Source organism: Geospiza fortis, unplaced genomic scaffold (assembly GCF_000277835.1).
Source record: "Geospiza fortis unplaced genomic scaffold, GeoFor_1.0 scaffold194, whole genome shotgun sequence".
NCBI lineage: Eukaryota > Metazoa > Chordata > Aves > Passeriformes > Thraupidae > Geospiza > Geospiza fortis.
In genome coordinates, this window is record NW_005054322.1 from 4,819,240 (window position 1) to 4,831,449 (window position 12,210).

At 33.4% G+C, this 12,210-nt stretch overlaps 1 long non-coding RNA gene across 1 annotated transcript in view; it reads right to left on the reverse strand.

Annotated features, from left to right (window-relative positions):
• Window positions 1-762: 762 nt before the first annotated feature.
• Window positions 763-12,210, reverse strand: part of LOC102044792 — a 63,079-nt gene continuing 51,631 nt past the window's right edge. Inside the window, exon 3 of the long non-coding RNA XR_265333.2 lies at window positions 763-7,392. This is a non-coding gene — a long non-coding RNA (uncharacterized LOC102044792). The remainder of the gene's footprint in view (window positions 7,393-12,210) is intronic.

The following is a 12,210-nucleotide window of genomic DNA, read 5'->3' on the forward strand; positions in this document are numbered from 1 at the left end:
TCTCTTTGATTTAGGGCCAAAAATCAAGATGGTAAAAGGAAAACAAAAAAGAAAAAAAAGAGAAAAGTCATATTGGCATGAAAGCGCTTATTCTTAAAATGGTAGTGTCTTACCTGCAAAAGACTAAGGGTTCAGTTCCTTAAAAGCTTACATACATGCTTGGCTGAATCACCTAAAATCAGACAGGTTTCACAGAAATACATTCCAAAACCAAGAGCTCATGTGTGTGATTACGACCTCTGTATCACTGTACATGGCTGCCAACTAATTTCTCAAACCCATTTCCCCAGTTAAACCAAAAATCCTCCCTAAACCCCAGAGAACCTACAAATTTCTGCAGGTTAAATGTCACATGCTCCTTTTTCCCCCTATTGTGCATTTTGCAAATTAAGAACCAAGAAAACTATTTTCTTCTTGGACAGACTGATCAAGGCCAGTCATTGTGTGACTATATATACTGTGTTATGACACAATAGTTCTCTTTCAAAGGCACCAGCACCAGTTAAGGCTGAGCACATCACTGCCAGCAGATTACATATTTTCAAATTGCACTAGAGTTGCTGATCAGACCTGCTGAAAACAGGTGTAAATGTTTACTGCAACAATGCACTGTAGTATTCATATTGATCTGTGGCACTGCCAGAGTGATTGCAAGTAAATATTCTTTATAGAAAAACAACTTGAAAAGTTGTTGCAGCTAAAGCAAATTTTAGACATTAATAGTAAGCTGTGCAAAAGAATGCAAAGAAAATACAACTTGACTAACTGGTCCAGAATGTAGAAACAAACATGCCACTTTAATAATAGATCAGCTTTTTTATATACAAGTACACAAAATATTTAAGATATTAAATATATATGCACATGAAGTTAGATAGAAAGACAGGTATAAACTCACACACGCACTCTTATATAAAATGCCCTTTGTTTTCAAATTTGTACTGTGCCACAAGCATTTACACGGCTGGGTGCATACATTTCAATATAATGAGAAAATTTGCATTGCTAAAATAAGAATACTGGAGTGCTTTTCAAGAACCACGACACCATCATTTGCATTACAGGTTATTATTTACAAGTATTTAAGACGTTCTGTAAATCTATAATGAACATTGCAACAGTGAAAACTGTAATTTATTATGTAATGCACTGTTATATAAATTGTTTAAATTGTGTACAATATACACAGATGATCTCTTCTACTTGGTTAAATATTAAAGACAGCACTTTATTGCTCACCTTCAACTATTTTTTTCTCCCATTCTATATATTATATTTTACTTGATAAAATTAGAGACACAAAGTACCTCTCTGAAGCCTTATTCTGGTTATTGTGTGGTTTGTTTTTTGTGTATTTTTAAAATATGAAATTAATTATTCATACTGTAATCTTAATTTGACTAACTTTATAGTATTTTGGAAGAAAATATTTTACTCACCATACACTCCATTTTCCTTGGTACTTAACAAAAGACATTTAAGCTTTTCTGCAATGTTATCTTACCCCCACCAAATCCCAGTATCTTTCCAAGAGCTTCATGCAGCACATGATAGCAAATAAAAACCAAACAAAACCCACCGCCGAGAAAGTTGTGCCTTTCTGACAATAGCAAGAGTGAACGAGGTAAGACACTGTGGAAGATGTTTCTTAACTTGTAATTCAGCAAAGCATAACAACTATCTTAACTTCTTTCTCATTCAGTGGAGTACTCCAATATATGAAATGTGAGTTAAACAAACCATTTAGGAGGGTAATCACAAAGAGCAGCTTTTGTCTGGGGGAGACCCTGGGAAAGTCTCCATTGGCTCCCTCTTTCTCATCTCAGGGCCACAGGCACCCGTAACTGTTCTGGGGTAGGCTGCTGCTTTGAATTGCCCTCTAGTGTTAGCCTTCATTAATTCCTACCTCAATGACAAATGCTGTTCAGGTTTTTATTAACAGAAAGTGGGTCAGCAACATAAGTTATGTTAAGCTAAAAAAAATTAAACAAAAAATTTGAACAGTGTTCCAAACTCGTTTCCAGGTCAGAAGACTGTGAGGTTGACAAATAAGTATTACACACCAAAAACCAAAAATATAAGAAGTCTATATACCCTAAATAGCCCAAAAAAGAAAATAAAAAAAAATCAAGGACAACAGATTTATTAAAGTACTTATGAACATTGTATTTTACATTTCAGTGAGTTTCTTATGCAGTTTCACAAAAATATCAATTTCTGAAGCAAATACTCAATATTCACAGCCAAAATCATTGTCATGACGGTGGGATCAAAACACCAGAAAACCAGAGGAGTTCCTGGTGTCAACAGAACAGAGTTTAGCAGTACCAATGCCCTGGAAGGAATTATTCTCTCCCTGCTAATTCAGGAGTTTCCCTGTTACACCCTAAACCCAGATGCAAAACAGGCACTATGAAGATCCAGCTTTTAAATCTGGTAATACTAGGAAGAGAAGGTAAGCATTTTTCCCTGATTTTATTTCAAACCAGGTTTTATCCGCCCTCAAATTGTTTAGAGAGGTCATGAATCTGGGACTTAAAGAAATATGGAGAATATATTAGTAACACTTGCATGTCATACAAGCTATGGATTTCCACACACAGAATTAAAGATGAGCTTATGACCCTTTGCTTAAAAAATACTCTGATCCTACAGAACTACAATCCCTCACTCTGACAGCGTTGAAAAAATATTTTTAGAATTAGGTGTTAACACAATGAAGAAAAGTACAGATTTGAGTGCTGCTTTTGTAACTCCTGTACTTGACATTAAAAGTAGCATTTTCCTTTCTCCTGAGAACCTGGAAAAAATCTTTTGGTTTTAGGGAGGAGAGGGACAGGGTAACCAGTACATAATCATTCTTGTTGATCAGGAGTTCTTTTTGCCTGTGGAAAATGCTGACAATAAGTGTTATAGTATCAAAAGGGAACTCTGTTCCACAATAAACTTTTCAATATATTTTCATTTAGAGAAGGACTTTCTTATAAGAGCCATTGCAATGTTTCACAACAGATGGAGCATCTTCTTTGTCTTATTTCTGAGCTTGACTAAAATATGGACTAACTTGCAACAAGAGAAAGCAAGGCATTTTCAGAATAAAGTAATAACATTCATAAGACCACAGTATCTACCCATTCTACCAAGAGAAAATTTTACTCCAAAAGAATAAAGAAATTATAAAGCAAATGTGTTCATTTATCAGATCCACTAGAAGTCCTGTTAAATCTAGAAGTGACTTGCATGTCTAGAAGTGACTTATATATCTATTTTGAAGCAGGAAATGATCAGTTAAATTTGGGAAGACCATAATCATGTTCAAAATCACAATACTTTCTAAATTTCTAAGTTAATTTCCATATGAATATGAAAATGCATTTCCTTCTGTGGGGAGAAGGGGCAGTTAAAAATAATTTAAAAATATTTTAATTGTTCTTCATATCAGCTAGGAAGTGGAAGTATAAAATCATAAAAATCTTTGACTAAAGGCTTTAAAAAAACCACACCAACAAACCAAACCATCCACAAAACAAAACAAAAAAAAACCCAAAAACCCCATAGGATACTCACAGGAAGTACAAATTGAGCTCTTAAAATTTAGTGGGTTAAAGAAAAGGTATAAATACTTCAGAGGTATTTGAACATTACTAAGATTTTTAAGTACCTCACAAATTAAAAACAGATATTGCTGATATCTTGCTTTGACTAAATTATATTGATAATGTATTTAAATAAAAAGAACTAATTCTTTAGTAATAATGGTTTAAAATTTTAGAATAACAAAAAAAGTTCTGCCCCAAACAAATGCAGAAAAAAAAATTACCGTGAATATCTACGTGTTTGAAAGAAATAGAAAATTAACAAAACTAGAAACAATTGTTTATTCAAACACACTACTCAATTAGCAATTGCATCTTCATATATGTCCTGTTTTTAGTGTGCAAACAGCAGTCTCAACCAAGGTGTATTAAGAAGCCATCAATACACCATATGAACACTTTACAATTTTGATTACATTTCTCATTCCCCCACTGAAACCTTCAATGCATGGGTCTACATAAATTCCTCCTTAGACTTCTGTTGAAATGAGACAAAAAAAAACAATAAAAAGGGGGCAATGCCTTACTTATATATATTTACACTTGAGTGAGAAGAATAAGCATTTAAATATCCCAGTTAGCATATTTTAACAATTTTTCCTAAAGAATTTTCATGCCATTTGCTTTTCTTTTCCTATTGCCTAGCAAGATAATTTTATCAACAGACAAGGAAAAATGATGCGTAAGTATGCCAGTCTTAAATTCTTCCTATATACATGTTTCATTGAATGTCTGAAGTAACAATAAAAATTAATGTCTATTTAAATCTAACAGTCAACAAAACTCCATTTTAAAATAATGTAGGGCTGGATTTAGTTTAAACCAACAAAACCCAGAAAATTCAATTGCTTCAGATTTAAAACTTAAAATAGTCATGCCTAAGATATCAAGCAATGGCTGATTTTACATGTATTGTAGTAACTAGGAATGGGTTGCATTTATAGCTACAGATCACTTTCAGGAAAATTATTCCAGTTGCCTTTGCAAAGCAAGAGAAGTCCTTAAAGAAATCATAAACGAATTGTAAAAGTAGTCTGCAACAGTTTCTTTTGGATGAGCAACAAGCATGCATGGTCAGCTTTCAAATTATGATTTAGTTAACAAGACTTGTAGAGCCTCAAGTGTTCTACCTACAGTAGGAACAGTAGAAGTGGACATGAAAAGTTTCACATCTGAAGCACTTCAGTAAAGAAGTCTGCACATTTTTATCTTTTCAACCTCATTACAATCAGATATTGCAAAACAGTTTACAAAGTCAAGCACACAGCTTGCAACAGCCACACCAGCAATTTTTAAGGGGCAAGCACTGCAGGCTCTTAATTCAGGCTGAACTTGCAATAAAATCAGTAGTTGTTTTGGTACATAAGGACTACAATAGGAGAGGCTGAGTAGGAAAATAAAACAAACACAGCCCACCACCTTTCTTGCAAGTTTCATCTACTCTTCAGGTCAAGAAACATTCATGTTGACTACCGAGTACAAAATTGCTCTAGAAAAAAAATTAGAAGTTAATATGGGCCAAAATTCAGCACAAAAATATTCTAGAGCAAATCAACACCTTAAGTGGACTCTAATCATAACTGACAACTGCAGCACTCCTAAAAGATACTAGAGCTTGTAAACGGGAAAGACTCAATTACTAAATTACTGCAAAAATCTTGGCACTTTCTAAAACAACATTTAGACTTGTCTTAAAGTTTTAAATACTTCAATATATACTAAATTTATAAAATGAAAGAAAGTGTGCATCTAATGAGAATACCATTCTGCAAATCCTTATTCATGGTTGTGAGTCATTAGAACTACTTGTGTATATTAAAGTTTGTAGGATTAGGCCCTAAATATAAAATCCCTTTGATTTACAGTTGTGAACCAGAAACCACCTTTTTTGCTGAATAAGAATCTATGAGAAATACTCTAAACCTGTGTCAGACCAAGGAACACTCCATCAAACTTTCACCTTTTAAATATCTCACAAGGGAGCCTTAGATACCTTTGCCTTGCAATATAATCCTGATTTTCATTAACAAGAATGTAACTGCTTTTGTACAGGAAAAAAAAATTAACAAACTCAAACCATTCAGTGAAATCCTAAAATCCTTATTTTCCTAAGAAAGGTAGTAGAAAAAAATGAAAAAAAAAGGAAAAAAAAGAAAATAAGAAAGAAAAAACAGCAATGTAGTACCTCCAAAGCAGTTTCTGGACAGACCGAAATATTTATTTATTTGGGAGCATATTAGGCATGTTACCCAAACACAGTTACAGCATTAATAGAAGTACTTTCACTGTGTGTTTAATCACATAAAGAAATTATTAAAACTGAAAGAATTACCTACTCACTAATCACAAACTTCAAAGCTTATATAAAGTTAAGGTTTACTTCCTATACTTTCTGTATTCAAAATTTTCTTACTCAACTAAGAATTTTCTCTAGGAGGCCTTAACTACCCTAAAATCATATTATTGTATAAAAAATATATTCAGAACCCATCTGCCTCAAATAGTTCTGTAACAGGAGGTGTACTGCTGGTAAATTGCAGTAATTCTTCAGTTCTACCAGCCACTACTTACAACAATGAGGAAGTATGAAATTTACACCTCACTGGATTTGCTTGGTAGAAATTAGGAGTTACTGGGATAAACTGAAATTTTGGGTTTTTAAAACTCCTCTGATTTTAAGGTACAATTACTTCCTACAAAGAAGAAGTGTTCTTGAAGACAGACAGACTTCATTAAGGATAAAAACTGAATTCCAGCTGAAAGTTGGAATTGCTAAAGTCACAACATGTTCATAAAATTTGTTGTACTGCAATATGTTCTGCTGAAGATAAAGTCTTACAGATTTTACTATTCCATTTTGTACTTAAACAAATTTACTCAATCCAAGACCAGTTACTATTTTAATTTCAATTGTCTGTGTAAATGGTTAGTTAAGACTGTTCGTATATGAGTAGATAGGTTATGATTACTCTGAATGGATTTCTCAGTTTCAGCCAAATGAGTACTTTTAGTGCAAAGCAGGACTTGCAATATGAGTGTAGCACAGTCCATATTAATTCCTCTAAATTGTTCAGTGTTTTGCTATATAATATCTGTTTGCCAACAAATAAAATAAATAAAATTTCTGAATATTCTGGTACAGATGCAAGGCTCTGAAAACCTGTTCTTTTTTTCTGTTTTCTGCTTCTTTGCTTGTCAGGTAGCTAGCTTATTAATGCCTTTAAAACCAAATTTTACACACTACATGGAAATACACTCAGTTAGTTCTATATTCTATTCTATTCTTAACACACCCTCCCAACAAAAAAAATAAAGTTATTGAAAAATAATTTTTTATATCATCCATACTTTGTTTTTGGATTAGCAACATTTCAGTTGGAGTAATTCCCAAGACAGGAATATGGGAACAATTCTATATAGAGAATTTATATCGCTCAAATGGATCAAGGCTGTTGCAAATTCAGTTTTTTATACATATTTTTGGCCACTTCATTTCCTTCTGAGCACAGCCTCTGTTAATACTTTTACTTAGTGTTTCATAATTTTACAGGAGCGTAAAGAAGAATTATTTTAACAAATAATAAATTCTTGAACAATCCCATTAGAATGGGCCTATTTTGAATACTCTGAATAAGTTATACTACTGTGTACATTTTTTAAAATAAAGAACATATGTAATAAGAGAAATGTTAATATAATATATACCATGCTCATGCTCCATCAACCTTCCAGAGAGTTTTTCAATCACAGGAGTAAGCCATTCTCCAAAATCAGCTCTCTATTGAAAGGTCAAAACCTGCAATAAAAATGTCATGTATTATAACATATTTCCAACACCCACTGTTTCATGGTTGATCCCCAAACATAGATGTAGGTCATCAGCTTGACCCTCGCATTGTTTATGTTACAGGAAATCCTAATTTTAAAAATACTTTTTTTTTTAAACCAAATTGACTTGATTAGGAACACCTGTGATATGCCTCTTTATTATCAGAAGCCTCCTGAAACAAATCAGATTAGCATGTTTCTGCTTTCATTCTACCCACAGCATTTTAAGATGAAAGTAAGAGGAAGGAGGAAGAAAAAAAAAGAAGGAAAAAAAAGGTAAAAAAAAGAAAAAAAAAAAGGAGTAAGGGGTGTTGTTCTCCCTTCCTACCCACTACCAATCCCTCTCTCCACCCTCAAACAAGCAAACAGGTAAGTTTTTTTAGTAAGTAAAGTACTTAATTAATGTGTGATTACTGCTGTCATATTTCCTAAGATACGCTATTGACTGCTAAGTATTTAAATTCTAGTGTTTCACTTTAAGGAATTTGATTTTTTTTTTCTCTTCAAGGCAGTACCATTATTGCCTTTATTAAAATTTGGCCTACAAATATTAGCTACTTTAAAGCATATTATGGAAAAACTACAGTCATATAATACATTCTGAGAGATGAAATAAAAGAGTTAAAAAAAAGAAAAAGAAGAAAAAAAAAGAAAGAAAAAATTTTAAAAGAAAAGCAGCAGCCCTGATCAGGTAAGAACAAAGTATAACTTGACAGATGCAGTAAAAATAGCCAAATAGCTACTGGAGGAAATACTGCAGTCACAGAGACAAAATCTTAAATCTGTTTTGACTTTATTTGAACTTTTCATTGTAGACACCATAACAAGACACATCCTATGCCTAATAAATTAATAGCTGATGCCTAGATCAGGTCACCTGCTCATAAATACTTCCATAAATTTGTTCTTTATTCTTTGAGAGTATTCCAGAAAATATGACAACTCCCCTCACAGCTATGGACTTATAATAATCACCCTGCTTTAACAAGAAAAAGGAGTTTGTATTTTCGTGTATTCCACACATCATGTATTTCACCTTTTAAAAAAAAGTTTTTGTTCTTCAACCAAACACACCAAAGTTGTGGTCCCCCTCTGTATATTGAGATTTAACATACTTGAAGATTATATTGAAACTGGACTTACATAAAGCTATTTAAAATGAAAATACATGCCTAAGCCCTATACGATGTGTAATTATCTTTTTCTCAGACCAAATCTTCAAGAAATTTTCAGTTCATGCTAAATAAAATAATTAGTTGGAACAAGATTCAATGCTCAAAAGTTTATTAATAATCTATTTACTGCAGATTCACTGACTACAGTGTCTGAAAACAAACTAAATAGTCACGGGGTGGGGGGGGTCCTATTTCTAACAGTGGTTTCCTTTAGACATTAATAACGAGCACTGAAAGTCACTCCTATCTTTCAGTTTTAAGCAATATAACAATATCGCCTTCAGTTTTAGAAGACATCTTGGGAAACCTTTAACAAAATAAAAGCTAAATGTACATAATTTACATTTGCTACTGTTGTGTGCATATGGTAATAAATGTGTGTGTGTGATGTCATCCTTACATACTAGCAACTGTTCATTATCAAGGTCTGGAAAAGTGTTAAGAATTAGATAAACTTAAAAAATTTAATATTCTCTGTAAAAAGAACTTTTTTTTTTTGTTTTTAATGGTACACTAAAAATATTATTACATGCAAATATTAGAATGAAAAATTGACCAACTTTAAGTGTTAGCTGGACTAGAGCTCAAGTTGTGCTCCCTCCTTTAACACTCATCCAAATATCCTAAAGTTCTCACACAGCATTCAAAGCTAAGATCAGAACTATTCCTCAATTGTGGTAATATCAACTGTATCCCAAAGTTCTGTTAATAGAATAAGTGTTTTCAAACCTTACAGGAAAGGGTTAAAAAATAATCAGTATAGACATTGTCTTACACCCTTATGGGCAGAAATTTTTATACCTAGCTTACTCTGAATATTTCTGAAATTGTCCTGTATCGACAATGAAGACATTTTTCAAAAAAGAGATTCCTTTTGAAATCCAACTTATGTATTAATACACCAGTAGCCTAAAAATTTGACATAACTCCTACCAGTAATGCACAAAAAACCCCTGCAAAGCAACATTTTCACTGACTAAAAGAGGTTACTGGAAATCTGTGGCTACACCCCTCTACTCTGCCTGATGTCCCCTTTCTATTTGAGGGGCATATCAACTTTTTTTCCTATCTTTAAAATACATTACTAGTTCTATTAAAAAAATAGATGGCTGTGAGAAGAGTCACAGGGGACTAAGTTCAAAAACAATTTGGACAGCCTGTTGAAACAAAATCTTTCAAGTATTACTGATAATAGAAAACACAAATTTTTGAGATCAGGTTCCAGTGTTAGATATTAAGTGTTCAGAACTTATAATAATATATATGTAAAAAAACCCCAAAAAACGTGGAGAACACTTACTGGTGTACATGAAGTTATTTTTAGTCTTAAAAACTTTCTGACAAAAATATTTTTGTTTCTACACAAAAGCCTACAATTTCATTCTCTATTTCTTCCCCAGACAGTCAAAACTAGTCCAAGATGCGCTCTACCCTTGACAGTTTGTAATGAATGTGAATTACTCAAATAACTTGCAATGGGCCTTTGGGTGTGGGTGGATGACTGCATCTACAAAGCAGAATACCTGCAGCATATTTGTAGAATACAGTGATAAGATTCTTGGTTCTCCCTTACATATTCAGGAGTTAATTGCTCCCCAGAGCAAATAACAAAACTCAGTAAGGTCCTATAAGGGGACCACTAGCTGCTCTGTGGCTACTTTTCCTGCAAAGAAAGCTCATCTGCTTTTACACGTGTAAAAGTGTATCAGAAAAGCAGTGATACACCTGTTAGGATGGCTTCTGACACTCAAGATGGGTGAGATGTGCATCTTCACACAGTGTTCACAGGCAGGGTATACAGAGCCAGGTAGTTTGCATGCAGTTCCAGTTGCAATTCACTGCAGAATCTGACTTATTAGTCATAAAAATAATTAAGGAATGAAAGACTCCAATTTATTTTTCTTTCCATGACATTACATTTTTGATGGAATAGTAATAGGTTCAGAATTCCAGAAGCTAAGGATAAAAAAAACCCAAACAATGAACTAAACAGAAAAAGAACCCCATGATACCTTGGTATCGTATATGTAGTCTGCCTTTAAAATGTTACTACAATAAGCTTTCTATGAAGTATTAGCCTAACACATTAAAAGGCCACACAGATACACAGTCATACTTTCAAATTACTGTTATTTCTGAAAATTAAAAATTCTCAAGAGCTACTTTCAGCTTCAGTAGATTTATATCTATAAAATGATAGGGTACCTCTTCGAAACTTTCAGTAAAACTTTAGAGGAGAAAAAGAAAAAAAAAAAAAACAATCCTGAACCAAACGAAGCTTATTTGGATGTTCTTCCTAAGAATCAAGATAAAGGATTAAACTCAAAAGAAACAAAGGAAAAAAAAAATTAAAAAAAAACCCCCCACACTATGCTACATGTTATACCTAAGCAAGGTTTAATTGAGCATAGAATTTTAGCTTTCGCTTATTGATAAAATATAAATATATACATTTAGATATTCAAGTTCAATTGATATTTCCTCCAAATGCACCTTTTCCAGGGCCAAGTAATCCCTGTTAATGTTTGACATTTTAACTGAGGTAAAAAATGCAAGCAGCACTACAAGGGTCTATTTAAACTACGTGATTTTTCCCCCCTAAATATCTCAAAATAAGGAGTACATCAAATATAAGAAAGAAAAAGTTACTTAAAATACGCTATATATTCATATTAGATTGCTTACTGCTTTCATTTTAGCCACACCCACCTTTATGTAATTGTAAAATATGAGAACAGTGCAGCTGAGAAATAAGAAAGCTTAAAAGAATAGTTGTTTCATGTAGTCAAATATGTGCTAAGCACAGATTTTAATTAAAATGAAAAACAGGTATAAATTGCATGCTACTGAACATGACTAGTGGGGAAAAATGCACACGCACCTGTACAATACTGAATTATAGGGGTTTTTTGTAAATTAGCTATGAGTCGGGACAGTTATTTCATTGAAAGTGAAAGTCAGTATTTGTGAGTGCACTTCCACAGCGGAGTAGTGTAAATCTCTTCAAATTCTGATATTTCAAAGTATCCACAGCTACAGTAAAACAGCTTTGTGCACATTCCCATACTGACTGTCAAAAACATTTCTGAGAACACTCTGAAAGTAATGATGCAGAGCTAAAGAAATGAGTGCTAAATCTCAATAGGATCTTACTAGTATCTCAATTTCAAGGATTAAGTGGAATTTTCTATCAGGGCACAAAGGTATGAATTGCGGAGACAAACTAAGCAGCTATTCCCAGGAAAAAAATAACTGAAAAAGTGTAATTTATGTACTGGATTAAAAGAATCCAGGGAAACTAGGGATTTGAGACAGAAAAATCTCCTTGAACTGTTGGATTTCTGCATTACACAGAAAATACCTTGAATCACAATCCAGTTGCCATGCTGGAAACGCTAAGTTTTGCATTTCACTTTAAGACTACATGCTCTCAGCCATGTACACAGAAATCTTTTGTACAGCACTTCTGCACCCCAACTCTTCTCTACGTCCCTCCTACGTCCCTCGGTTAACTCGTTATTTTCGGTGCCCGGGGTGCTTAAGCGCAAGGCGACCGCTTCTGGCTTTGAACGCGGCGGAGGGATGCGCGGGGGGGCAGCGGGGGGACGGGG